Source organism: Crinia signifera, chromosome 9 (assembly GCF_055691185.1).
Source record: "Crinia signifera chromosome 9, ASM5569118v1, whole genome shotgun sequence".
In the NCBI taxonomy this organism is placed as follows: Eukaryota; Metazoa; Chordata; class Amphibia; order Anura; family Myobatrachidae; genus Crinia; species Crinia signifera.
Window position 1 is genome coordinate 23,367,336 of NC_139225.1, and position 27,998 is coordinate 23,395,333.

A 27,998-nucleotide genomic window follows, 5' to 3' on the forward strand; every position below is an offset into this window, starting at 1 on the left:
TAGCACAATGGGGCATTAAATGTGTATGTAACTACAGGGGGCATTAAGTATGTGGCACTACAGGGCCATTATATGTGTGGCACTATGGGGGCAGTATGATGTGTGGCACTATGGGGGCAGTATGTATGTGGCACTATTGGGGCATTGTGTGTGGCACTACAGGGGCATTATGCATGTGGCACTATGCGGGGCATAATGTATGTAGAACTAAGGGGGGCATTATAAGTGGGTAACGAGCATGTAATCCCCCCCAGACAATGAGCATATATCCCCTTGCCCCTTGGGCAACAGGCATGTAGTTCCTATGGCAATGAGCATGCAACCCCCCCCCCCATGTGAAGGGGCATGTAACCCCCCTGGCATGGAGCATGTAAACCCTGGCATCGAACATGTAACTCCTGACAACGAGCATGTAGGTAAGCGCACTTATATGGCATAATAAGTAATGGGCATTATGGTGTGTGGCATAATGTATAATGAGCAATATGGTGCATGGTATAATATGTAATGTATACACTTATACACCATATAAGTGTGGTGTAATGGGTAATTTGGTGTGTGGCATACTGTGTAATGGGCATTGCTGTGTGTGGAATAATGTGTAATGAGCATTACAGCATATGGTATAATGTGTAATAGGCAATTCGGTGTGGGCGTAATATGTCATGGGCATTATGGTGTGGGATGTAATAGGTAATTGGCATAACAGTGTGTGGCTTAATATGTAATTGGTATTATGGTACCTTTATGTGGCCTAATATGTAATTGGCATTATGGTGTGAAGCAAAATTGGCATAACAGTGTGAGTCGTAACATGTAATGGACATCACAGTGTGGGGCGCAACGTGTAATGGGTATTACAATGTGTGGTATAATGTGTAAGGCATTTGGTATACTATGTAATGGCTGTGTGATGTGTAATAGGTATTATGGTGTAAATTTTTGGCGCATGCCTTTGGCGCGCACTGTCGCTATTGTCAAGTCCTGGCATAATGTGTAATGGCATTATGGTGTGTGGCATTATATGTAATGGCCATTACAGTGTGCGGAATTATGTGTAATGGTCATTATACTTTAAATTTTTGCAGCACTCCTTAGGTGCACACTGTCCCTGTTTATAGTATATGAGGGGGGGGGGATGATTCACTCTTAAGTGCATATACATAAATAAGTCACCTATTTATTTTGCATTTATGCCCATTAGGTCGTGATGGACACGCCCAGTAGGCGGCGATGGACACGCCCCTCCAATGGTGCACCCCCTAAAAAAATGGGCTGCGCACGCCTATGGTGGTACCTGTGATTGTCCTGCAGTTTGCTCATCCATCCTCCTCCTCTGCAGTAACCTAGGTTACTGCCAGGACTATTTGTTCGCCCTCGGAGGATGAAGACATATGTGCATATTTTTACCCTGTGTGCAGGTGTATGCTTCCATAGCAAATGGATCTCGGCAAATGTTCACATTTTTAATTGGTAAAACGTTGAGCAACACAATCATGTGAAGTACATAAGCCAGCTGGGCACAAGTGGATGAGCACATTAAAATATATATTTAACAACCATATGCTTGCAAACGTACCTGAAGCATGTTTCAAAAAAACATTCTAAGATAGAAACAGATTGAAAAATTTTTAGTTAACGGCCATTTTGTGATTTCAGACGGTGAAGTCGGCAAAATGTTTTTTTTTTGTATTTTTTGGGTGATTACTTTTTATTTAATGTACAGTATAGTCTTCTTTATGGAATGTGAAGGAATGGTAATATCCGAGTGTTTACATGCATACCAACTGAAGCTGTATCGATCAGGATTACTTTGTTTCAGAAATTATAATTTGAGGATACATTTAAAGCAGCTATCAATATAACTTTCATTTCTCCACATCTGCAATGTGTGTGTAATCACACGTGGCGGCTATTGTGGATGTATTGAACATTAGCAAGGCAAGCTAATGGTCTCTCCCCCTCCAGCCGCTGCCTCCCATCGCCACCACCGCCGCTGCCGGTGCTGAGGGAGGGGAGTGAGAGGAAGGAGAGACGCGCAATGCGCTCCCCGCCCCTCCCCTCCATAGGGAATCTGCTGTAGCTGGGGGCGCGGACCTGTACAGACCACGCCCCCCACCACTTACATATGCGCGCATGCGCAGTTGGATTGGGGGGGGTAATTTGTTATGGCGGTATGGGGCACCGGCACACTATGGTTTAGTGGTACGCCATACTACCCTGTACCGCCTCACTTGCAGCACTGGCTGTAAGGGGGCAGACATTTTGTGAGGGAGATTTTTCATATTAGCAGCAGGACAGGAGCCGAGCCAGGAGGAGCGCCGTGACCACAGAGATCTGTGTGTCCCGTTTACAGAGTGGCAACAGGGGTAAGGCAGGGGGGGCGCACCAAAATTCCCGGCGGGGGGGGGGGGGGGGCGCTATGTTTGAAATTACGCCACTGATTGTCACATGCCATGTAGTGATACATCTGAGAGAACAGGGAGCAGAAGATACACCCTGCCCAGGTTTAACCCGACACAGCTGCTGCATGGGTGCGTTGTCATTTATTTACATGTATGTAGCATGTTTGCAGCGCGTCAGTTGCAGACGTGTGTCTGCGTAAGGTGCACTGCCAGCCACAGGCGCCAATACGGTGGGTGCTCAATATTTGTACCCCTATTTATTTATATACTAGGTGATTCATCGCGCCCTACGGGCGCTCTTCACACCGTCGTAAGGGTCTGTGCCCCCTTAATTTGTGAACATTTGTATATGAGAAATATGGTTAGAATTGTATGTAAGATGGCCTGTATTGCAACTTGAGTTATAGGTGAAATGTGTTAAATAGAGAGCATATGATGTGGAAGGGGGTGTGTATTGTTTTGTTTAATTAAAAAGCGGTTACAGATTAAGATGTACATTGATAGTGTGGATGGTACAGAGACATTTGTGGGTGTGGGGGGGGGGGGCTGTGTGTGCATGTTGTTTAGGTGTGTGTGTGCAATAGTATAGTAGGGTGTTTCTGAGTCAGCGGCTCCCCACTGGCGGAGGTCACGACACAGGAAAACAGGAGGCTGGGTAGTGATAGGGGTGTGTGGGCATAAGGGTGACTAAAGAGGAGTGTGGGAGATACTGTGCAGCTTCTGCCAGTGGGTGAGGGTCCAGCGTGGCAGTACAGGAGTACAGGATGGTGGCCCTTAGTCAGTGTCTCCTCCTACTGGGTGGGAGTTCGGGTGCATGAGAGCAGGAGGCTGGGCTATGAGGCATGATAGGGGCATGTGGGCAAAACAGCGTCAGCGACTCCCCAGTGGTGGAAGTTACGGTTCAGGAGAGCAGGAAGCTGGGTAGTGATAGGGGTGTGTGAGTATACGGGGGACTAAAGAGGGGCTTAGGGGTGCCGTGAATTGCGGGAGGGGCGCGGGGGGTGCCGTGAATCAAGGGAGGGAGGGGGCGCAGGTGTCGGCGAATCGCGGGAGAGGGCGGGGGTCCGCAAAGCGTGGGAGGGGGCGTGAATTGCGCGAGGGGGGGTTGCAAATCGCGGGAGGGGGGGTGCGCGGGGGGTCCGTGAATTGCGGGAGGGGGGGGGCACGGGGCGCGATGAATCACCTAGTTGGTTATATATTCTTGTAGAAGGATGGTAGGATGTTGCTGTCATTCAGAATGCATTTACATAAACAGTAATAGTAGCAGTAAAAGATCTGACTTAAAACACCTACAGTAAAACAGAACAGGTGTTATATATTATACAAAGAATTGGTTGATGATGTGTAGGTTGACGTGCACATAGTTCATAGTTGTCACTGGAAAAAAATTGCTACACGAAAAAATCAACACAGAAAGTTCAACACATGTAAATGTTGACATAAGTGTGGCACTTCATCGGTGTCCATGTCGACACATGAGAATGAATATGAAAACATTGAAAAAAAAGAAAAATAAATCTTCAAAAACTCATGTCAACCTTTTTCATTGTCGACCATAGCCGTGCATGTGCCATTTAATCACGGGAGGAGGGGTCGTGGGTGGATGCCGTGAATTGCGGGAGGGGAGGGTCGCGGGGGGTGTGGGTGCCGCGAATCGTGGGAGGGGGGGGGGGCGCGGGGGGTTGCAGTGAATCGCAGGAGGGTGGGTCGTGGGGGCGGGGGGTTGCCGCAATGACAGGAGGGAGGTCAGGGGTGGGGAATCGCGGTTGGGGGGGGGGCACCGTGAACCTCGCGAGGGGGGGCCCAGGGGGTTGGCACGAATCACCGGAGGGGGGGTCGCGGGTTGCCGCGAATCGCAGGAGGGGGGGTGTGTCACGGGGTGGGGCCGCGAATCGCGGGAGTCACGAATCGCGGGAGTCACCGTGGGTGCCGCGAATTGCGGGGGGTGTGCTGCAAATCGCGGGAGGGGGGTTGCGGGGGGTGCCGCGAATCGCCACAAGAAAGGTCAACACATGTAATTGTTGACATAAGTGTCGACACATGAGAATGAATATGAAAACATTGAAAAAGTGAAAAATAAATCTTGTCAACCTTTTTCATTGTCAACCATAGCCATGTCAGTGTTTTGCATGTGCCATTTAATCGTGGGGATGCCGTGAATTGCGGGAGGGGGGGTCACAGGGGGGGTGTGGGTGCTGCGAATCATGGGAGGGGGGGCGCGGGGTGTTGCAGTGAATCGCGGGAGGGTGGGTCGCCGGGGTGGGTGGTTGCCGCAATGACAGGAGGGGGGTCAGGGGTGGGGAATCGCGGTTGGGGGGGTCGTGGGGGGCACCGTGAACCTCGCGAGGGGGGGCCCATGGAGTTGGCGCGAATTGCGGGAGGGGGGGTCGCGGGGTGCCACGAATCGCAGGAGGGGGGGTGTGTCACGGGGGGGTGTATCAACACAGAAAGGTCAACACATGTAAATGTTGACATAAGTGTGGCACTTCATTGGTGTCCATGTCGACACATGAGAATGAATATGAAAACATTGAAAAAGTGAAAAATAAATCTTGTCAACCATAGCCATGTCAGTGTTTTGCATGTGCCATTTAATCGTGGGGATGCCGTGAATGTGGGGGGGGGGGGGGGAAGGGAGGGACTTTCTGGACTTTCTTCTTAATTTATGGATTACCATCACCTGTGCTTAAACACCTTTCTTATCAATTACCCTGTTTAAAACAGGTGATGACAATCCTAAATTAAGATGGAAGTCCACAAACAGAGCATTCTGTCCCTCCTGGAGAGGGTCATGTTGGGAGGTATGTGGGGCGCTCACCTGGTGTGTCTGGTGAGTAGCTGTGTCTTTGCTGGGTAACATGGGGAGGCAGAGGGTGTCTGGCACTGTGCATACCTCCCAACATGACCTATGCCAGGAGGGACACAATGCTCTGCCGTTGGACTTTCTTCCTAATGTATGATTACCTCCATCTGTGTTGAACAGGTTAATTGATAGGAAAGGTGCTTCAACACAGGTGATGGCAATCATACATTAAAAGGAAAGTGCAGGAGCAGAGCATTGTGTCCCTCCTATGACTGTGGGCTCACTGGGCTGGTTCTCTGTCATGTGAGTCAGAGGCTCCACCCAGCGTTACAGCTTCAGACACACTTTGAGTGACAGATGTAGCAAAATATAAAAGAGATGCCATTCATTAGTGATTGGGCCGATTCAGATCTGATCGCATGGCTGTATATTTGCACAGCGGGCATTTATTGATACACAGCAAGCATGCACTAATCCATCCTGCGATGGCCTCCTGAGCGGTGGCTTATAACTGTTCGCTGGCTACTGCAAATTCACAGCTGTCCGATCAGGATTGAATCTAGGGTTACCACCTAGTCCCTTTAATTCCGGACACATATTAATTACACAGGTTCTGTGGCTGGCTGACTTCAAGACTCCACTTCACCTGATTTTAAACTGCCACAGAACCTGTGTAATTAACATGTGTCCGGAATTAAAGGGACTAGGTGGTAACCCTAATTGAATCCCCATGTGCTTGTGAGATTACAGCTGAAGTCACCATCAAAGCCTGGAAGAAACATGGGTACTCTTTACCTAGAAGGGTGCCCATCGTGGTGATCGCGGGCATCGCGGGCAGTACATTAACGGCCGCGACGCGATGCCCGCGATCACCGCGATTTCCCATAGGGTTCAATGTTAAATTTTGTGCTGACCGCGATTTTACATTCAATGCTTCAATGGCCGCGATTTGGCCATAGGAATCAATGTTAAATGGGCTACAGAGCCCAAATAGGCACAATTAACCCTTAAATGTCCCCCCAAATTTGTAACGCCACCCCACGATCCACGCCAACCCAAAGCGTGGCGAGCGCAGCGAGCCCGCGAGGGGCGGCGGTATGCGTCCTCCGACCTTTTCATGCCCTACTATCCACGTCGGCGTGGAGTTGAGAATAGAATAGTGTGGCGAGCGCAGCGAGCCACCGAGCCCGAAGCGTGGCGAGCGCAGCGAGCCCCGCGAGGGGACGCGGATACCTTCACAGTTATATGCGTCCCCTCGCGGGCTTCACAGGTGTCCGTGGCCACGCGGACACCTGTGAAGTCCGCGAAGGGACGCGTTTACCTGTGAAGGTATCCGCGTCCGCTCGCCACACTATTCTATTCTCAACTCCACGCCGACGTGGATAGTAGGGCATGAAAAGGTCGGAGGACGCGTACCGCCGCCCCTCGCAGGCTCGCTACGCTTCGGGTTGGATACCTTCACAGGTAAACGCGTCCCTTCGCGGACTTCACAGGTGTCCGCGTGGCCACGGACACCTGTGAAGCCCGCGAGGGGACGCATATAACTGTGATGGTATCCGCGTGCGCTCGCCACGCTTCGGGCTCGGTGGCTCGCTGCGCTCGCCACACTATTCTATACTCAACTCCACGCCGACGTGGATAGTAGGGCATGAAAAGGTCGGAGGACGCATACCGCCGCCCCTCGCGGGCTCGCTGCGCTCGCCACGCTTTGGGTTGGCGTGGATCGTGGGGTGGCGTTACAAATTTGGGGGGACATTTAAGGGTTAATTGTGCCTATTTGGGCTCTGTAGCCCATTTAACATTGATTCCTATGGTAAAATCGCGGGCATTGAGGCATTTCACATTAAAATCGCGGTCAATCATCCTTTTTAACATTGTTCCCTATGGGAAAATCGCGGTCATCGCGGGCAGCCGATTTTTATGTACCCGCGATTTACCCGAGATGCCCGCGATTTTTTACCCCCGACGCCCGCGATTCCAATCGCTGGCGCCCTTCTAGGTAAAGAGTACCGAAACATGTCCTAAGGCGCCATCTGGTGGACATTGAGAAGTACTGTAGGAGTAAGATAGAAAAAAATGTTTGTAGAAATTAAACTGCTTTAAATAACAGAAAAACCTTATCTAATGATATATATTGGCATTCCACAGGTTCTATGTGCGCAAATGGGTTCAGTATGATTTACCTACAGTCAAAATACCAACACGACCGAAATGCCGACACGGCCAAAATGTGGACAGGTCCAAAAAAAACTTGACGTTATTTTATTTTAAATGTTGGTGTCTGTTGACATAGGTTGACATGGACACCGTATAAGTGTGCCGCTGCGCTCGCCATGCTGCGAGCACGGTGCCTCGCTGTGTTTGGCACACTATTACAGTCTAACTGCCCGTGAAGTAAGAACAACTGGGTTTCAAAGAAAAGAACATGGAAACCTCATGTCAACATTTTGACCTGTTGACATTTTATAAGCTGCCATTTTGACCATGTCGGGTTTTTTGTCCGTCGCTCTTTTAAATGGGTACACCGACTGCATCCCGTAAAAATACGGTTTTAAAGGAACTTTTTACAAAGAGAAAAACAATCAAAGCAAGATGATTTGGGGTATATTACAGCATTATATTAATGTTTTTGTAACATTTCTATTACAGGAGCTAGCCACTAAAAAGACCTTGGGATAGATTTAAAAAAAGCTTCAAATTTTTTTTAGACCCTTTAATAAATCAACCCAACGTTCGGTATAAAAGTTCTATCTGGTACTCAATCTCACAACGCCCTTCTGCTCCGGATTGCTTTATGATTTTTGGGAACCGCAACAAACCTTCTTCTCTTGAGGAAGCCTGGGACGCCGTAGTCATTGTCCCACAAATATTCCGGAGAAAGAATTTTCGTCGGCTTGTGATAAAGAAAATATTTGTTCAAATAGCTCTCGTCGTGCCAAACGGCTTCGATCCCATTGTTCTTGTCCACCATCATGGCTTGATGGCAGAAGTTGCTTAACTTGTAGATCTCTTCTACAATACCCCCGAAAACCCCCCCTGCATAATAAAAGTCTCCCTCATTGCCCGAAATGTAGGCCGCCGACGCTGGTCTGCGCTCATAGGTGAAGCTCCGACGGGATTTGTGGAACAGACCAGGATGCAACGTCCCAAACAGGTCACTTAAGATCTCCACCCCAACGTCATCGCTGAACCTCATGTCCACGTCCACACACACCAAATAGTCCACCTCATTGACGAATCGTTGACGGGAATAATTGCGGATCATCTCCATTCGCCTCATGGAGACCTCCTGCCACCGTCAGTAGCTGGGAACTTCCAGGACGACCATCTGTCTCCCCTCGCTGATGGTGATGTTGGGAATGTCCCCGATGCGGTCAGTAAACACGTAATAGTTAACTCTGTGTCCCTTCATGAAAAACTTTTCTGCAGTTTCGATGAAAGTTGGGATGAAGACAGTATACCTGAAAAACACATCATTATCGGTTTAAAATACTTTAGATCAGTATAAAAACTGTAGCACATGCCCAGTGGTAGCGGCTTCTTCTACCAAGTTTACTGTGTGTGGAGTCCTCAATCAGTGCACTGGACTAGAGAGCAACTACCAGGAAGAAGAGACCGGAGCCTTACAATGAGGTGGGAGAACATGTGCTTAGAAAGTGCAGTACTGGTTCTATTATGTTATATTATATTATGGTATCTTTTTCCTGGACACTTATTTATATTATGTAAATGTTTGTTACAGCCTATACTATGGTAGTACGGATGGTGTAATGGTAAGCATTACTGCCTCACAGCACTGAGGTCATAGGTTCAATATATATCTATTATCACGGCGCCCGATTTTACTACGTACGCAAATGTAGTGAAATCGCATTGCATCCCATGCCATTATTGTATGGCATGCGATGCGATTTTACCCGTTATATAATGGCATTTAATGTACTATACCATTAAATGACATACAGTATAGGGGGAAATTTACTAATATGAAAAACCTAGTTTTTTGTATTAGTATTTTCCCTACGACTGCATACGACTGTTTCAGTCGTATGCAAAGTCGTGTTCCGGAGGGGAATGTACAAAGCAGTCAGATACGACTGCTTTGTAACCCTCTGATGGTGTAACCATTCGTATTAGCTGGCCATATATACGGCCGCTAATACGAATTAGTAGAGGCAGTCTGCACGGATCAGTCAGATCCGTGCCGGCTGCAAGGTGTAAAAAAAATAGAAAATTAAATAAATTAAAAAAAAAAAAAACAGTGTGGGGTCCCCCCCACAGCTGTAACCAGCACCAGGCTGAAAGAGCCGAGGCCGGTAATTAAAAATCAAGGAACCCGACAAATAAGGGTTCCCCGATTTTTAACAACCAGCCCCAGGCTCCAGGTCCGGGGCTTGTTCCCAAAATACGGGGACAAAATGACTAGGGGTCCCCCGTATTTTAAGAACCAGCCCCAGGCCAAACCAGCCAGCAGGGTAATGCCACAGCCGGGGGAGACTTTTTATATAAGTCCCCCCGGCCAAAGCATTAACCCTCTAACCAGTCAGCCTGGCCAGGGGCCCTGGGGGAGTGGGGACCCCCCCAATAAAGGGGTCCCCCCTCCAGGACTTACCTAACCAGGCTGAAGCCTGGTGCTGTCCTCGATGCCCCTGGGCGGTGGGCATCGAGCTGATCTTGGTGTAAAAAAAAAGATGAATAAACTATTGTTTTAAACTGTGGAACTATGAGTCCCAGCAAGCCTCCCCTACAAGCTGGGACTTGGAGAACCACAAGTCCCAGCCTGCGGGGCATTAAAGGGCCCGCTGGGTCTTGTAGTTCCACAGTAAAAAAAATAGTTAAATAAATACACATTGACACCTGAAAAATAAAAGTTTAATACATACATTACACACACACTGATACTTACCTATCTTGATCCCGTAGGTAGGTCCCAGAGTCTTGATCCGGTGCCTTGTCCTGGTTCCGGATCATGTCATTCTTCACCATGTCGATCTTCATGTCGGCGTCAGGTCCGGGTCCGAAGAAATCCATGGTGGACCTGTGGAAGGAAATCCAACTCACCCAGGTCCTCCATGTAAGTTGCCGGCAGCTTAAAAAAGAAGCAAGAAGATGGAAGAAGAAGGAAGAAGCCCTGGACTACGTCGGACCAAGCCAGAAGAACTTCCATGGAGGACCTGGGTGAGTTGCATTTCCTTCCACAGGTCCACCATGGATTTCTTCGGACCCGGACCTGACGCCGACGCCGACATGAAGATCGACATGGTGAAGAATGACAACATGATCCGGAACCAGGACAAGGCACCAGATCAAGACTCTGGGACCTACCTACAGGATCAAGATAGGTAAGTATCAGTGTGTGTGTATAATCTATGTATTAAACTTTTATTTTTCAGGTGTCAGTGTGTATTTATTTAACTATTTTTTTTACTGTGGAACTACAAGACCCAGCGGGCCCTTTAATGCCCAGCAGGCTGGGACTTGTGGTTCTCCAAGTCCCAGCTTGCAGGGGAGGCTTGCTGGGACTCATAGTTCCACAGTTTAAAAAAATAGTTTATTCATCTTTTTTTTTACACCAAGATCAGATCGATGCCCACCGCCCAGGGGCATCGAGGACAGCACCAGGCTTCAGCCTGGTCAGGTAAGTCCTGGAGGGGGGGGGACCCCTTTATTGGGGGGTCCCCACTCCCCCAGGGTCCCTGGCCAGGCTGACTGGTCAGAGGGTTAATGCTTTGGCCGGGGGGACTTGTATAAAAAGTCTCCCCCCGGCTGTGGCATTACCCTGCTGGCTGGTTTGGCCTGGGGCTGGTTCTTAAAATACGGGGGACCCCTAGTCATTTTGTCCCCTGTATTTTGGGAACCAGCCCCAGACCTGGAGCCTGGGGCTGGTTGTTAAAAATCGGGGAACCCCTATTTGTTGGGTTCCCTGATTTTTAATTACCGGCCCCGGGTCTTTCAGCCTGGTGCTGGTTACAGCTGTGGGGGGGACCCCACGCCGCTTTTTTAATTTATTTAATTTTCTTTTTACACTAAAGCCTCCACGGATCTGACTGATCCGTGTAGGCTTAAGCCAAATACGACAGGACAATCAAGGTGTATTATGTTACATGTATTACGCGTCCGCTCGCCGCGCTTCAGGCTTGCTGCGCTCGCCACACTATATAAAATCAACTCCATGCCGACGTGGATAGTGGGGGTATGAAAAGGTCGGGCGGACGCGTTCCGCCGCCCCTCGTGGGGCTCGCTGTGCTCGCCACGCTTCGGGATCACGTGGATAGTGGGGACTAAATAAATGACATTATTATAGTTCCAATCAGAACCGATATCGCATCGCATGCTATACAATAATGGTAATGCGATGCGATTTTTTTCGCACCCTATTTCTTTAATGTATTCACCGACACAGAGCAGTAAATACATTACATAGGAAAATCGCTTCGCATCGCATGACATACAATGATGGAATACAATGCGATTTCACTACCCTGAATAGCCCACTACGCAAATGTCATAGTGGGCGCCGTGATAATACACAAGTACCAGAGTTTGTATATTCTCCCCGTACTTGCGTGGGTTTCCTCTGGGTACTCCAGTTTCCTCCCACAATCCAAAAATATACTGGTAGGTTAATTGGCTCCCAACACATTAACCCTAGAATGTCTGTGTGTGCGTGTACATGTGGTAGGGACAGTGGCGTAGCCACCGTGTGGCAGCCCCCGCCACTGCTTGGAGGAGCAAGCACTGCGGGGGGCGCCGGGTTCGATGTAGTACAGGTGCTGTCAGTGTGAGAAGTGTAGAGGTGGCCGGCGGCAAGATCAGCAAGGTGCAGAGAGGGACCTTGTTGATCTTGCTGCCGGCCGCCTCTGCACTTCTCACACTGACAGGCAGCAGCACCAGCAGCAGGAAGCAGGGGCGAAACCCTTCCCTCCCGGAGGACCTCACTGTCGCGTAGAGAAGACGCCGGAACCGTTGCCAGGTATACGCAACGGGCTGGACATGGAGCCGCTGGTCCAGGCTTGGAGCTACTTTCGCCGCAGGAAGTCGCTGGATCTTGGAGAAGGAGCCCTGTGACCAGGTACTATGGCAGCTGTGTGCCATGGCCAGGGGGTGTGATGGGGTGGAGGGCTGTGTGCCGTGGCCGGGGGTGTGATGGGGTGGAGGGGGGGCGCCACAGATTTTTTGGCTTGGGGGCACAAAATTTGAAGTTACGCCCCTGGGTAGGGAATATAGATTGTAAGCTCCACTGGGGCAGGGACTGATGCGAATGGTCAAATATTCTCTGTAAAGCGCTGCGGAATATGTATGCGCAATATAAGAAACTGTTAATAAATAAATAAATAAATATACTATAAGCCATCTATAGCGTTAGATATTCCATACAGTATCCAGTGTATAGAAAGATCAATGGGCCTTATTCTGGTTGGTGCGGCCGGGCCAGATTAATGATCTGCGCATGCGTACCATCTCCAATGCGCAGCCGCGAACACTCCACAACGCTTACGGACGGGTCTCTACGTGCGAAAAAACCTGTACGCGAGAGTACGGGCATTGGGGGCGGCATAGGGGCGTGATGAGGGGAGCGGCCGAAATAATAAGGGAAAATGGGCGTAAATATGGGCATACACGGGGGTGTGCACCAAAAATGAACGGTGCTACTACCGCACGATCGGCTAAAGCACCGTTCATTTCGGACACAAAACAGGCGGCCGCCAACCGCCAGCTCAGACCACCCCTACAGATACCGCATGCCAGCGTGCGCCTGGGTTTGCTAATTAACGCTGATTACTACTCAAACACATACACCTGAATGTAATAAGCAATGCTGCAGTCTATTAAGTCCAAACCATGATTTCACTACCTGCAAGCCACACACAGCACTCAAACACATTGGAAGCTTATCTTTCTATACTTCTCGACATTTAAAGGTTTGTTTAATTTAAGGTAAGAATCTTTTTAAGACCTGCTTATATATGCTAAGGTAGGTATTTGTTAAACAGTTATACACATTCACTACGTGCTTTCATAGACTTTACACAGTAGCACACTCAATCTACACAAGTCGACATGTGTCAACGTGTTCACTCTAATACAAACATAGGTTTTGTATTTATGATACAATAACATAAACCACATCTAACACCTACAAAGGATGTTTCAGCAATGTTTTAGGCCCATGCCCACTATTTTTCACATTAATTAATTCAATCAATTAATTAATTTTCTTAATTATAGTTGAAAGGCAAGATTTGCAGGTCCATACATGTGAAGGGTATGCCAGCGTACACGGACGTACGCTCACTCTCACGAGCGGTGACATAAGCTGAGTTTTCCATTGAAAACAATAGCGACCCGTCCGTGCAAGCTGGCGTACGCTCAGATAGCCGCAAGAAGTCGGTGGGAAGACGGACGAGAGACGTCCGTAAACTGGGGCGTACGCTTTGTTGTACGCCAGTTGTCGGAGTCTAAGGGCTGATCCGTCCATGTACGTTGGCGTACGCTCAATTGTACGCCACTCCCCTTCGACGTTGTTTCTGGCCGTACGTATGCGGCTGATTTGTGGGTGGACTTAACCTCAACGGCCGCGTACGGAGAGCGTACGCTAATATGGAACGTACGCACGTTTGGCCGCACCGATCAGAATAACCTCCAATGTCCAGGATTGTTATTGGGTTCGTCTACCACTCCCCCAGACTCTCGCACTTGCTCCAATGTCCTGTAGAGTGGGAGATTGTGGATCACATTTGGAAACCCCCCTTTTAGAAATCCTACATTTGCCTTCACACCCATAATCCACCACCTGCGACACAGGGGTAGCTGTATGCTCCCTCACCCAACGCAATTTGCACGGGCAAACCTTTTAGTGGCAAAGGCAGTAAGGCCAATGCGGACGTCTCGCTGGTGGAACTGCGCGTTCAGTATCTCCAGGTTATAGGTGCCGTTCCACACAATCGGCGCAAACCAAGGAGTCAGCATCAAGACGTCAAGTCTCCTGGAAGGAAGAGAGACAGATATTGGTCAGCTTCTTAATGCATATGGACAGAAGTGTGATACTATACTGGGTGAATCCACACTTACGGAGGATGGAGCGCATCCGGCTTCTCATACAACATACTGCGGAGGGGGAATAACAAATATTAGGCAATAATATTAAAAAGGTTCTTCAATAAACCTAAAGCAGGAACTACATGCAGAGAGCAGACAGGCCCGGAAACAGGCATACATTTACCAAAGCTTCTAAAAATTAAAAGAAGTGTTGTTGCCCATAGCAACCAAATGCGATTTTGTCTATCATTTTCTAGGACGCAATAGAGAAATGACAGACTCTGGGGACGTGGTGCACTTATACGGTGTCTATATCAATATTTGTCGACATAGACACTAAAAACCATGAAAAACTCATGTCAACATTTTGCATGTCGACCTTTCCCACAACGACATATTGCTTGTATCAACCTTTCAACCCTGTCGACCTAAGCCATATTAACCTTTTCCATGTGTTGATCTATGGCCTGTCGACCAAAAGTGGTTAACTAATTGACTGTTGACCGTATGACCCATACTCCCACCAGATACACATGAGGCTTTAGCTGGAGGTCGGCAAAGTCTCCTGAGAGGCAATATGTCAGTAAATTACCTCAGAAATATTACTCGCTAGCCATGTCTGACCAGCCTCCATGGATTAAAGAACGTCAGATGATACCAGCATGCACCAATTGCACAGACATTGATGTCTAGGTTGACATGCATAAAGTCGTCATTGACAATAAGTCGACACAAGTAAAACGTTGCCGCATGAAAAAAAATTTGGTGTCACTGTCAACACCTGAGCACAAGGACTCCTATTTAGTGTACCGCTTCACTCGCCAGGCACCCCAAGGTGCCTCTTTCCGCTATCTCTGTACTAAGCAAACTTTACTGTTCCCTAGCAGAGTCCATGAAAAAGAAAAAAAAAAAGAAAAAAACTTGTGTCGCCATTTTCATGTGTAGACATTTTACATGTTGACCATTTCCTTGTGTTGACCTATTGGCTGTGTTTGGGTTGCCCTGCGAAAGGGGGCCATTATTTTAAGGTAAAGCGAAGAGAAAAGGGGATGTTTTTTTTGGCACCGAAGTACAGACAGCAAGTTAAAATGCGAAATATCCCAAGGTGATGATCTACAGCCCCCTCTGGTGGGAAGTTTTACCTTTGCAAGGCGACGTCTTTAACTAAGTCCAGCCTCGAGGAGTTAATGGTGACTTGATGTATGCTGCCCCTGTGTGGAGAGAGCAGGCATTACTCGTCACTGTTTTTAGTAGGACTCTCTATTTTCACTATGATTCTAGATCAGTGGTTCTCAAACTTGGTCCTCAGGACCCCACACAGTTCATGTTTTCCAGGTCACGTGACAGGGGCAGTCATTGCTGACTGACACATTTTAAAAAATACACAGGTGGAGCTAATTAGGTCACTTGAATCTGTGAGGAGACCTGCAAAACATGCACTTTTGACCGACTTTGAGAACCTGTGTTCTAGATTCATGAAGGTCTCTGTCTCCTTCCCCCCCCCCCCCCCCCCCAGGTGCGCACACAAAACCCCGGATTGTATAACCTGTACTGACTGCAGCCCATAGAAGCCGGCTAGGGCTGTGCGATAAGGCAGGGAGTGGCTTCCTACAGGTAGCCGGCCCTCTTCTAATTGTAGCCCAGACTGGCAGTCTCAGATGGTGTGAACACCTCCAGATGGGACTGCCTTGTGCATACCTCCCAACTGTCACGATTTTAGAGGGACAGTCCCGATTTTCGGGTCCTGTCCCGCTGTCCCACCCGCGGCAGGCATTGTCCCGCTGCGGGGGGTGGCAGTTGGGAGACCCCCCAAACTAGTAGAATAGACGCTGTGCGCATGCGCACAGCGTCTATTCTCGTATGAAAATGAGGTTGCGGCTAATTAGCATAAGCCGCGCCCTCATTTGCATATGCCCCGCCCCCTTTTCGGACGCTCGCGCCTATTTCTTTAGGTTAAAAGTTGGGAGGTATGCTTGTGTGTCTGTGACCGACAGGTAGGACTTCCAATAGGAAGTCACTGACAGACACAATGTAGCTGGTGTAGTCACGGAGGAGTTCAAGAGCGACACAATAGTGTGCAAATTAGTGACATGACTTCAATACACATAGGGGGTTATTCTGATTCACTCGGAAAGGCATAATCACTCTCTAATGGACAAAATCATATGCACTGCAGGTGGGGCTGATGTAACATCTATAGATTGAGTTAGATTTGGGTGGGGGTGTACTTCAAACTGATATCTATATTGCAGTGTAAAAATAAAGCAGCCAGTATTTACCCTGCACAGAAACAATAAAACACCCAAATCTAACTCTCTGCACATGTTACATCTGCCCCCCTGCAGTGCATATATGGTTTTTGTCCATTAGAGAGTGAATGTGCCTTTCCGAGTGAATCAGAATAACCCCCATAGTGCTCATTCTAGCCCCCTGCATCTTTCAAAACCCTTGCAGTTTCTCCTCCCTGCCCCGATGTTGCTCTCTGCTGTGTGGCTTCTAGCACAGTTTGGTCTGTATTTCAGCACTGATCTACAGACCAGACCTGTGATACAAGCACCATTGCAGAGAGCAACACCCCAGGCAGGGAAGGGGACCTGCACAGGTTATGGGATAGGTAGGGTGTTAGAATGAACACTAGTAATCAGCCTTACATACATACATACATAGAACATGTAGAAGGATACTACTCACTGTGGTTCACAGGCCAGCGTCATCTGGGAACGCCATACGCCACTTCTCATACTGTACCTGAAATGGCCAATCACGCAAGTCAGTCCTTTTCCTATTAATTATCTATAACTTCACAGTTACTGTTTACATAATTACAAAGGCTATGGGCAGGGCCGATGCAAGGCACCAGAGTGCCAGGCGAGTCGGGGGAGGGGGGCGCCCCGGTGCCGGGGGTGGGGGAGGGGGGTACCTGTTGCGCCGTCTGGGGAGCGGGCAGGGGGGTCCATGCTGGAGTCTGACAGGAGCCTGCAATGGTGTCCTTGCCGCACGGGTACCTGCGACGCTGTGTATAAAGCTGGCGGCTTCGGGGGGTCTCTGCAGTGAATAAGAAATAACTAGCGCTATGCGGCAGCACGGGAAGCGCTTCTGTTTAGAAAACACTGGCTGCATGCTGATTGACTAATCTCAGCCAATCAGCGTGCTGCCAGTGTTTTCAAACAAGGCAGAGCTTCCCGCGCCGCCGCATAGCCCGGCGGATAGCGCTAGTTATTTCTCATTCACTGCAGGGACCCCCACCACCGCCAGCTTTATACACAGCACCGCAGGTACCCGAGCGGCAAGGACACCACTGCAGGCTCCTGTCAGAAGCCGGCATGGAACCCCCGGCCCGCTCCCCAGACGGTGCAGCAGGTACCCCCTTTGCACGGGGGGCGAGGGGCGAACTGCCGCCCTCCAGTGGTCGGCAAATGCCTAGACCTGCCTAGTGGTGGCGCCGGCCCTGGCTATGGGTCATAGGGTCGACACTATGAAGGCTGAGGTCGACACAGGAAATAGGTCGACAGGCCTATGGATAACAGGGTCAGAAGGTCAAAACAAACATTAGGTCGACAGTCAAAAGGTCGACATGAGTTTTTCATGGTTTTTTTGTCCCAAATTCATCGTAAGTCAATGTACGGCGTATCAATGTACCGCTGCGCTCGCCATGCTTCGGAACACTATTATATTCTCCCTCCATGTTCTGATGGATGGTAGGGTATGAAATACCGCCTGTTTTGGAAAAAAATATGGGAAAAACTCATGTCGACCTTTTCACTGTTGACATTCTCATTGTCGACCTAAAGCTTGTGTCAGAATTCCAACCCTGTTGATCTTAGCCGTGTCGACCTATTTCTTGTGACAACCTAAGCCCTGTTGACCTTTAGTGGTCAACCTAATGTATGTCGACATAGTGACCGTATCCCACTACAAAGGCCTTTATCCACCTGCCTGGCATTACCGTATGTGATGCAACCGCAGCCGGCAGTCCGTTACCTGGCATGGTCGCATCGCATACGGCCAGCAATTCCCTCTGTATGGAGTGCAGAACGGACCTCCTCCTGCTGTAGGGATCGCCTGGCGGTAAGGCGTCAGTCTCCCACTGCCGACATCACACCTGAATTCCAACCCCAGAATGTGAGAGCAGAGGTTAAAGTGTGTGTGGGGGGGGTGGGGGTGGAACCAGGGGAGGAACTAGAACTTTGTGGGCCCCATAGCAAAATCTCGAAAGGGGCCCCCATTGTCGCTACAATGCCACTTTAAATATGGTATTGCCTACCGCATCCAAGCCCCGGAATGTAGTGCATTCCGGACTCGGCTGCATTTTAACTTTCGAGCATCTTGCTCGTTAGGAGAGAAATAGCAATAAAAATGTTAGGTAGAGAGAGGGTGACACTGTCAGAGGGAGAGAGGAAAGAAAGAGGCGAAGCATAGGGAAAAAGGGGGAGGGAGAGATATAGGGGATAAAGAGATAGACAAGGGGCAGAGAGATAAAGGGGATCATTTAAGAAGGATCGCGTATACAATGCAATCTTGGCAAAATATTACCGTCCCTGTTATGCGCTCAGCCAGGTGGTATGTGCAGCGCTGTCAGTGTTGATACCCTGCTCACCACACTCCACACACCACACCCAGCGGCAGTGCGGTAAGTAGCCCATAGGCTACAATGGTCTGCCACATCTCAAAATTGCGGATGTGCAGGACCCGATGTGATGCTGCTGGATATTGATACATCACCCCCCCCTAGAAACTTATGGGGAATGTGGGTGCCGGCAGGGCAGGAGGGATCGCAGCAGGGATTGGAGATTCCTGCTGCGGTCCCTCCATGATACCTTTGGGCATACCTCCCAACAGTCCCTATTTTAGCGGGACAGTCCCGATTATTAGGGCCTGTCCCGCTGTCCCACCCGCGGGCGGCAGTGTCCCGCGGTGAGGGGGGGCTGTTGGGAGTCCCCCCTGTCGGCTGCTAAGCAGCGGGGAATAAACGCTGTGCGCATTCGCACAGCGTCTATTCCCGCAGCCAGGGGGCTGGGGGCATGGCTAGAGGCTCACAGAGCCTCTGGGTCATGCCCCCATAGCGGCAAAACGGGGCGTGGCCTCGTGTGAGAGCCGCGAGTATAGGCCACGCCCCTAAATTGGGAGGTATGCCTTTGGGGGTACTTAATATTTGGGGCTAACCAGCAATGTAGCTGCAAATATTAATTGATAAACAGGCCCCAAAGAGATCTGACTGAGATAGATGGGAGGTGAGAGTTTTGAGAGAAAGAGAGGGGGCAGGGGAAAGCTAGTGGGATGGCACAGGGTGACACTGGAAAGGTTGCACCTCTGTGAGCAATACATAGAGAATTAGGGTAGGGTTTAATATTTACAGGGGCTTCTGAGAACATTTAAAGGTGTGACGGCCAGTGTGTGTGTGTGTGTGTGTCCCCGGTGCTGTGTATTGGGTGAACTCTCCATGGTCTGCAAGCCCTCCTCCTCACCAGCTGCTGGGTCTCCTCTGTAGCGAGCCGCCGGGTCACCGCTGGAGCGGCTGTGGGATCCCCACTGGAAAGGCTGCCGTGTCACCGCTGGAGCGGCTGTGGGATCCCCACTGTAAAGGCTGCCGTGTCACTGCTGGAGCAGCCGTGGGATCCCCACTGGAGCAGACGCTGGGTCACTGCTGGATCGGCCGAGGGATCCCTGCTGGAGCGGATGCTGGGTCTCCCCTTCGCTGGATGCAGGGTTTCTTTTGGAGCAGCCCCCGGGACTCCCCTTCGCTGGACACAGGGTCTTATCTGGAGCTGTCACTGGGTCTCCTCCTAGCCGGACGCAGGGTCTCCTGTTACCCGGCTCTGGCAGTGGCTGGGTTCCTCATTTTGGCGCTGTTAGCGCTGGTAGCTCCCACCACTGCTGAAGGGGCACAACAAGAGAGTGCAGGGGATTGCTTTGGGACCCCCAATCCTCCGGGCCCCATAGAAGCTGCACCTCCTGCACCCTCTATAGCAGGGGTGTCAAACTCAAATTCAACGGGGGCCGCATCAGCAGTTTGGTCACCCTCAAAGGTCCGGTTGTATCTGTAGGTCCCCCTGTATAATTATAATGCCATGACACCACAGGCTGCTCCCCCTGTATAATATAAAATGAATGCCATGTCACCACAGGCTGCTCCCCCTGTATAATAATAATGCCATGACACCACAGACTGCTCTCCCTGTATAATATAATAAAAGTAATGCCATGACACATAAATGATTATACAGGAGGAGCAGCCTGTGGTGTCATGGCATTATTATTATTATTATTATTATACACGGGGGCACCTCAGGAAACAGCAGATATATATTTTTTTTATTGTGAGTGTGATCCTCATCCTCACTTACTGTTTCTCCGTCTGTCCTGCAGCTGCTGCGGCTTCCTGTTTTTCTTCACTGCTTGCTGCGGCCACACTGTCCCCGACTCCCGGTCCAGCTTCCCTGCCTGCTCCTACTTCTCTACAGACGCATGGGCGGGCGGCGTCATCGTCAGGACGTCCCCACCCAGTGTCTGTCACTGCCGGGCATCAGAGGGAACAGGCGGCCGGGCCCTCCTCCACGTAGCCGTGGAGGCCGGCGGCCATGTTTCTGTAGCCGCATACATATGTTCATACAGGAACATGGCCGCCGACAGTGGAGGAACAGGTAAGGCGGCCGCGGTGAGGTGGGTGAGAGGAGGTGGCCTAGGCAGGAGCTGGGACACACTGCCCTGCGTGCTATCTCCTCGCGTGGTCCACATGACGAGGTCTGGCGGGCCGGATTTGGCCCGCGGGCCTTGTGTTTGACACCCGTGCTCTATAGTTACACCACTGGGTGGAACTGAGTTTCCCTACCTTTTATGGCTAAGTGGAACTAGTTCAACCTCCACCTTCGCCTTGCACAGTAATTCTAACATAGAAGCATTATAGTTTGCAGGTGGATGCCAAAAACCCAACCACTTGCCCTGGATCTGCAAAATAGGAGGACGGGAAGGTGAGGAATTTGGTGGTCGAGGAAAATGGGTTCCACCATCTCTCCAGGACCAATTTAAGCCCTGCTTGCGAGCAGCAATTTTGGGCACATGCGCCGGAATTAATATGCTGATAAGTGTACAGAGATCCTCTGCAGCAGGAAGGCTGACTATTGATCACCCTAAAATCGAGTCTGCCTCCCGGGCCCCAGGGAAGGTGGGCAATTCTCCCACTTGCTGCCCAGAGCCCCCACACCCCCCTTCCCCGCTGAGGATTCAATTACCGGAATTCATGGGTCCGGAGAGGGGGTTGGGCTAAAATTATGTGCATAGCACCATGTAAGCCCTGCCCCTCTCCACGGGCTCACGTATCACAATGTTTTGTGGTATGAGGTGGGGCCTAGTGATGTCAGCCTAGTCCCCGCCCCCGACGTGTTGCTTCTCCGTGCTTCTCCCGGAGAGGCGACCATAAAGGCAGGCAAGTATGACTAAACAGTAGGTGCAGAGAGAGTTAGATTTGGGGGAAATATCTTGTTTCTGTGCAGGGTAAATACTAACTGCTTTATTCTTACACTGCAATTTAGATTTCAGTTTGAAGTGAACCCACCCTAGGGATGGCCATCGGTGCAGTCGCCATCGAGGGTTGTCATCAATGGTGATTCTGCACCCAGTCATCGATAGTCATAAACTATGTGATGGATAACCATCGATCGTTTTAGCTATTGATGATTATCCATTATTGTTGACTGAATGGCCTGAGGACCAATCAAAATGTTGGGGCTTCCAGGTGTTGGGGGGCGGAGCTATGCCCCCTGTTCCGACACATTGTAAAAAAGAAACAGAAACCATCGATCAGTTCAAATCATCGATGGTCGATGGCCATCCTTACACCCCACCCAAATCGAACCCTTTCTGCACATGTTAGATCTGCCCCACCTGTAGTGCAGCATGGTTTTGTCCATTTGCTAAAAATGCAGCCTTGCAAACAGGCCCTGTGTTCTTACCATAGTGCTGTGGTCTTGGCTAACTATAAATATATATAGACACACAGTATATATAACTGCGGTGTAATCACCCACCATTACTCACCCCAAGAAGGAGATCAGTATTAGTATCGCAGCATAGTTCAGGAGACAACAATACTTCTTCCCGCAGCCCTTATCATCTGGAAGAACAAAATATTAGCACAATTGGCTCCAGCAAGTTACTAAGGGGTCTATTTATCATGACATATTTGTGGGATTCTCACAGAAAACTGCCTCTTATGGTGGGGGTGGAGGGGGGGGGGGGGGGGGGGTTGTAGTGGTGCTGTAGCTCGATACATTAAATCCCACCCCACCCCCCATGTTCTATGGAGGGATCGCCAGGTGACGTAAAAGGGGAAAAACTTATTCATGAATAATTATATTTGGGAGCATGGCAAGTTGTGATTGTGTCATTGTGGCCACGCCCCCCCCCCCCCACCGCACAGTGGCGGTACTACAGGCATTGCACAGTGGGGGCGGGTCTACCATGACACATTTTGGACCGGATTTTCGGGAGATCTCCAGCCATTCCGGGAGGGTAAGCAAGTATGGGTAATGCCATCTCCAAACACGTTGAGACAGAGAGCGTACCATATTGGCCATGTTGACGCTCAGTGCTGGTGCGGAAAGCTTTGATAAGGCTGCGATTGGATTGCACCAGCAGCCGGGGACGCATTGGGGTTATTGCTCAATAGAGAACTAATCCAACTATAAGCATACCAAGGTGAATATATTTGATTAAGTATTCTCTTGCTTGTCAGCACTTTGAATGCGATACATGCAGTGACTTGTTTTTAGTTACAATGGGCGGTACTTGTGTACTAGCACGGCGCCCATCGCATCGCAGACCATAAGGCATACAATGGTATGCGATGCAATGCGATGTTATGCGATGGCAGGCGATGTTATACAATTTTAAATTGTATACCATCGCATTGTATGGCATATACAATGGTATGCGATTTAAAATTGTATAAGCACCCTAATGGGTTTTTCAATGTTAAAAGTGCCCCCTATAAGATAATTAACCGTGATGGGTGCTTACTATGTTAAAAGCACCCCCAACGGCACCCCCACTATCAACGGCAACCCGAAGCATGGCGAGTGCAACGGTACGCGTCCTCCGACCTTTTCATACCCCCGCCACACTATATAAAATCAACTCCACACCGACGTGGATAGTGAGGGTATAAAAAGGTCGGAGGACGCGTACCGCTGCGCTCGCCACGCTTCGGGTTGGCGCTCATAGTGGGGGTGGCACGGGGGTGCATTTAACATTGTAAGCCCCCATTAGGGTGCTTATACAATTAAAAATCGTATAGGGGGCTTATACAATTTAAAATCGCATCGGTGTGCATCGGGTGTATGGCATGCGATGTGATGCGATTATATGTCGTACGACTTAATATCGTGGGCGCCGTGATAATACACAAGTACCACATGGACATGCATACAAATGCCCATACACACCAGGAGATATTGGTCCCAATATCACTCAGAAAGGGTTTTCTGAGCGATATTGTGGTGTGTACACTCCCTGTTGATAACAATGCGCACTCCTGAACGTCTTTAATGCCCCCTCCCTCCCCCAAGCATGTCCAGACGAGGAACGTCCATGTTAACGACAGCCATGCTGCAGCGCCAAGTCTGTGCACTTGCCAATGCCTTCTCCCCACGCCAGGTCCACGCCGCCGCCAATATCAGCCGCGTGGGACATCGACAAGTGTGTCTGGTCCTTAACAACTATCATCCCAATTAACACAGCTACAGATGTTTTTCAAAACAATCGAATAAATTATTAATTGCATGAATTGAAATACTAACAACTGACATTTCAATCAAACTGAGGACGATATTAATAGAGAAATCTATTTGCATGGACAAATCTATTTAGAATTGAATAAGATATTTTATAATAGGATGTTTTAAATGTAATGTTTGTTTTTTAATTATTATTGCCCAATAATGGCTTCATTTTGTATCATTTTAAATAGTTAAAAATATTATTCCAAACAGCGCTGCTGCATTGTGTGTACACTGTATTGTCTGGTTTAGTGTAAAGGGTCTGGTATCCCCTTTTGGATTCAGCTGCCGTTTGGAATAATTAGACTGATCAGCCGTCCATATTGTTTGAAACAATTTTAGATGAAGAAGACCAGGCATGTCCAAACTGTGGCAATGCAGCTGTTGTAAAACTACACATCCCAGCATGCCTTGCCATAGTTTTAACATTCCCCAATACCAAAACTGTGGCAAGGCATGATGGGACTTGTAGTTTCACAACAGCTAATGGGTCATAGTTTGGACATGCCTGAAGTAGACAAAGCAAAATCTGCATTACTTATCCAAGAGTCAACAATCAAAATGTCGACATAAGCAAAATGTCGGCAAGTTTTTCATGATTTTTTGTTTTTAACTGACTTGTTCATACTTTACCATCCCTGTGGGCATAAAGGGACAATATAAGTGTGCGAAGCGAGGCACTAATGTGTGTCCATGTCCAGATAGACACCAAGAGTAGAAAAACTAACGTTGACCTTTTCCCATGTCGACATTTTGACTGTCACCCTAATGTGCCACACCCACCATGCATGTATCATCCTAAACAGATCTCCACTGCGGATTAATCTGCAGCATACTTCTACAATATATGATGTACATGAATTATTGTCAGAAAATACCACAAATGACAGATTACTTCTCCCACCGTTACAGGATACTACACGCGTGACCCAGCTTCGTCTATACCTGCCTATTACTGGCCACCCGGTACCCAGCGTACTTACATATTTCCAGGAACATATTACCAGGAATGGAAGAGTGCTGTGGTCCTGCTGCTGACAGAGTTCCAGGTGTGGTACAGGCTGGCTCCTCCCCCCTGCTCACCTGGGACTGGGAGCAGGTGCTGGCTAATCTGCGGAGAGCAGCTTCAGCCTCAGGAAAGGTGCATCAACAATACAGGGCGAAATCTATAGAATATTCCTATTGTTCGGATAATTCTAGAACCAGTGGATCCTATTCTTAAATTTCTGTTGTTTCAGGGGATTTCCTGAACATAATGGATGGCAGATACTTCGTAACATTACTGGACATTATTCACAATTTCTTAAATATATATATTCTTGTAGGTAGATTTTCAATTGATTGTAATTGGGAGAAACACCCTCATAATATAACCAATATACAGCTCTGGGGATGGGTCTGAAATTCCGTGAAAAACGGTTTGTTTTTTGCATTCTCCTTATGTTACACTTGTATAGCACCAACATATATCTCAGCCTAGTACAGCGGTTCTCAACCCTGGTCCTCAAGTACCCCCCAACAGTGCACATTTTCCAGGTCTCCACACAGACTCACAAGGGAAGTAATTAGCTCCATCTGTGGGTCTTTAAAATTGTGTCTGAGTAATGAGTGCATCTGCCGGGGGGACCTGGGAAACCTGCACTGTTGGGGTGGGGGTACTTGAGGACCAGGGTTGGGAACCACAGGCCTAGTACAATGAGACATGAAACATAAGGACCACCCTGCCCTAGAGTAGTAAGGTGGGGTGCAGGACCTGAGAGCAAGGATGAGGAGTTTACACGGCTGCTGCCCCAGTGTCTTCCTTCTCCAGTTTCTGGGGTGCCTGGAGAAATGCTCAGGGTGTTCCTTAGGACGTGGAGTAGTGCCTATCTGTCTGCTCCCCTCATCATGACATCACAGGGAGCAGAAGTGCCCCCCACAGGGCAAGTAACCTTCAAATCTAGAACTCTTGATACATAGGAGAGATCAATAAAGATAGGAAAATGCATTCATAGATACAGGCTTTGTACTAACTCTTGGACCCCTACAGCTGAGAATTATGGGCGCAGGGCTAGTTTCTGGCCCTGGACAGTGGGTGACCATGAGCACTGGGCTAATTCAGGACTCTGGGCAGTGTGTGATCATGGGAAATGGGCTAGTTTCTGGCTCTGGGCCGCAGATGATCATGGGCACTGGGATAGTTATTGGCTCTGGGTAGCAGGTGATCATATGCACTGGGCTAGTTATTGGCTCTGGGCAGCAGGTGATCATGGGCACTTTGCTAGGTGCCAGATGGGAGTACAGTTCTAATTTTTGGATCAGTACAGTTGACTTATGGCCAGCTAGGTTGCAAGTCATCAATGTGATGCGGGGTATACCCACCAGGCAGTGTTCCCTCTAAGCTGTGCGCACGTGCGCGCGCACACAACTCAACGAGCGTGCGCACAGACATTACAACAGAGCGCACAAAGCAGCAGTGGTCCCTTTTTGCAGTTGTGGACTCAATAAATGTGTGTTTCACCCATTAACTACATTGTGTGCTGTGTTTTGAATGTTTAAATGCTTAATATCATTTTGAAGTAAAGTAAACACAAATGATGAACGTCATTTTCCAGTTATATATAAGTGACGCACAAAAATTTACATTTCCTTCCAAAGTTGCACAGCCAAAATCTTTTGCCGCACACAGCCTTCGTAAAATTAGAGGGAACATTGCCGCCAGGTGCAGGCTTGATAAAGCTGGGGATTGTTTTCCAATTGTGGGGGCACTAACATTTAAGGTCACACTTTTGCAAAAATGTGGAAGATTCTACTCAGTTCCTAGAACCTCGGTATAATATAGAAATGGTGACAGGATATAAGGTTTGGTGCTTCCACTAGGCACCTCAACACGGTTCCACCTGGAAATAACCCAGGTTTGAGATGCAGTGTGAAAGGGGTATGAATGTGCAAGTTCGCTCCTGCAGTTCCCAACTTGTAGCATGATTGACATACTGGAGGCGGAGTCGGAGTACGTTTTGGCTGATGGACACAATGGTGATTTGATGCTGGGGTTCTTTGTGGGTCTGCGTTACTTTCAGACGGCATCTATTCTCCCCGGATGCTTTGTGAAGCATTAGTGTATTCGCTACGGTATTTCACAAACCCTTCTCTGCGGCTGTGTAGTACCATACAACTATGAATCGGAACCATCATACACTAGACAGTAGCCGACTCTCGTGTAAACTGCACTTTCTGAATGATTCCACAACATTGTCAATGATAGTGTAAGCAGCAGTGTTACATCCGCCCCCTCTGCGGCACAGCATGGTTTTACCAAGGCGTAAAGTTACTTACTTTGTTTTGCGCGTACATTAATGCTGTGAATGACTGTTAGGAAGTTAACCACACATTACAAAAGGAAACAACAACACCAACGTGCTGTAATTAACAGCGCTATTATTGGAAATGTTGGGCAATCGATCCAGACGATGGTTTAAAAAAAATATAAAAAAAAGTGAGCACAGTTAATGAGAGCTGATACCGGATTGGGTGATGTTGCATAGACTTGCGGTATTTGTATGAAGTGTAGAGAGACTGCTGTATACCCACTTTATCAATTTGTCTGACTGTATTACATATACAGAGACGGAGATTTCAGAACAATAGTGTCTGCTAAGTCTACTCAACATTTCTCTAACATATACGGTTGTCAACAGAGAAGTCTATATTATATCATATCTATATATAACAGTTACAGATCTTGGTCACAGTCTTTCATATAAATACTAAATGTCCACCATAAAGTTATCTCCTGGAACATCCCCTCTTCTACATCCATGAACTTGGTGCTCGCCGTGTATATATGGTACAGTTGGTACAGTTCATTTCATATTGGCTTTGGCCAGGTCCTCCGGCATGACTCGACCTTTCTTCTGCGCCCGGTTCTTCTTCTTCTCCAGCTTGTTCACTTTCTTCTTTTTGATGTTACGATCATTAGTAATGACTGCACCTGTGCGC

The 27,998-nt window shown here is 48.8% G+C and overlaps 1 protein-coding gene and 1 pseudogene across 3 annotated transcripts in view; one reads left to right on the forward strand and one right to left on the reverse strand.

Moving 5' to 3' along the window:
* LOC146035234 (uncharacterized) overlaps positions 1-27,998 on the forward strand; it is a 422,801-nt gene that overhangs the window by 192,704 nt on the left and 202,099 nt on the right. The gene's annotated exons all lie outside the window — the stretch shown is intronic.
* On the reverse strand, positions 7,045-27,998 carry LOC146035229 (histo-blood group ABO system transferase-like; annotated as a pseudogene). The gene is made up of 7 exons (XR_014460604.1): positions 25,004-27,998; positions 22,282-22,357; positions 16,939-16,995; positions 15,390-15,458; positions 14,281-14,316; positions 14,060-14,194; positions 7,045-8,669 (listed from the first exon to the last, which is right to left on the reverse strand). The product of XR_014460604.1 is annotated as a histo-blood group ABO system transferase-like (transcript).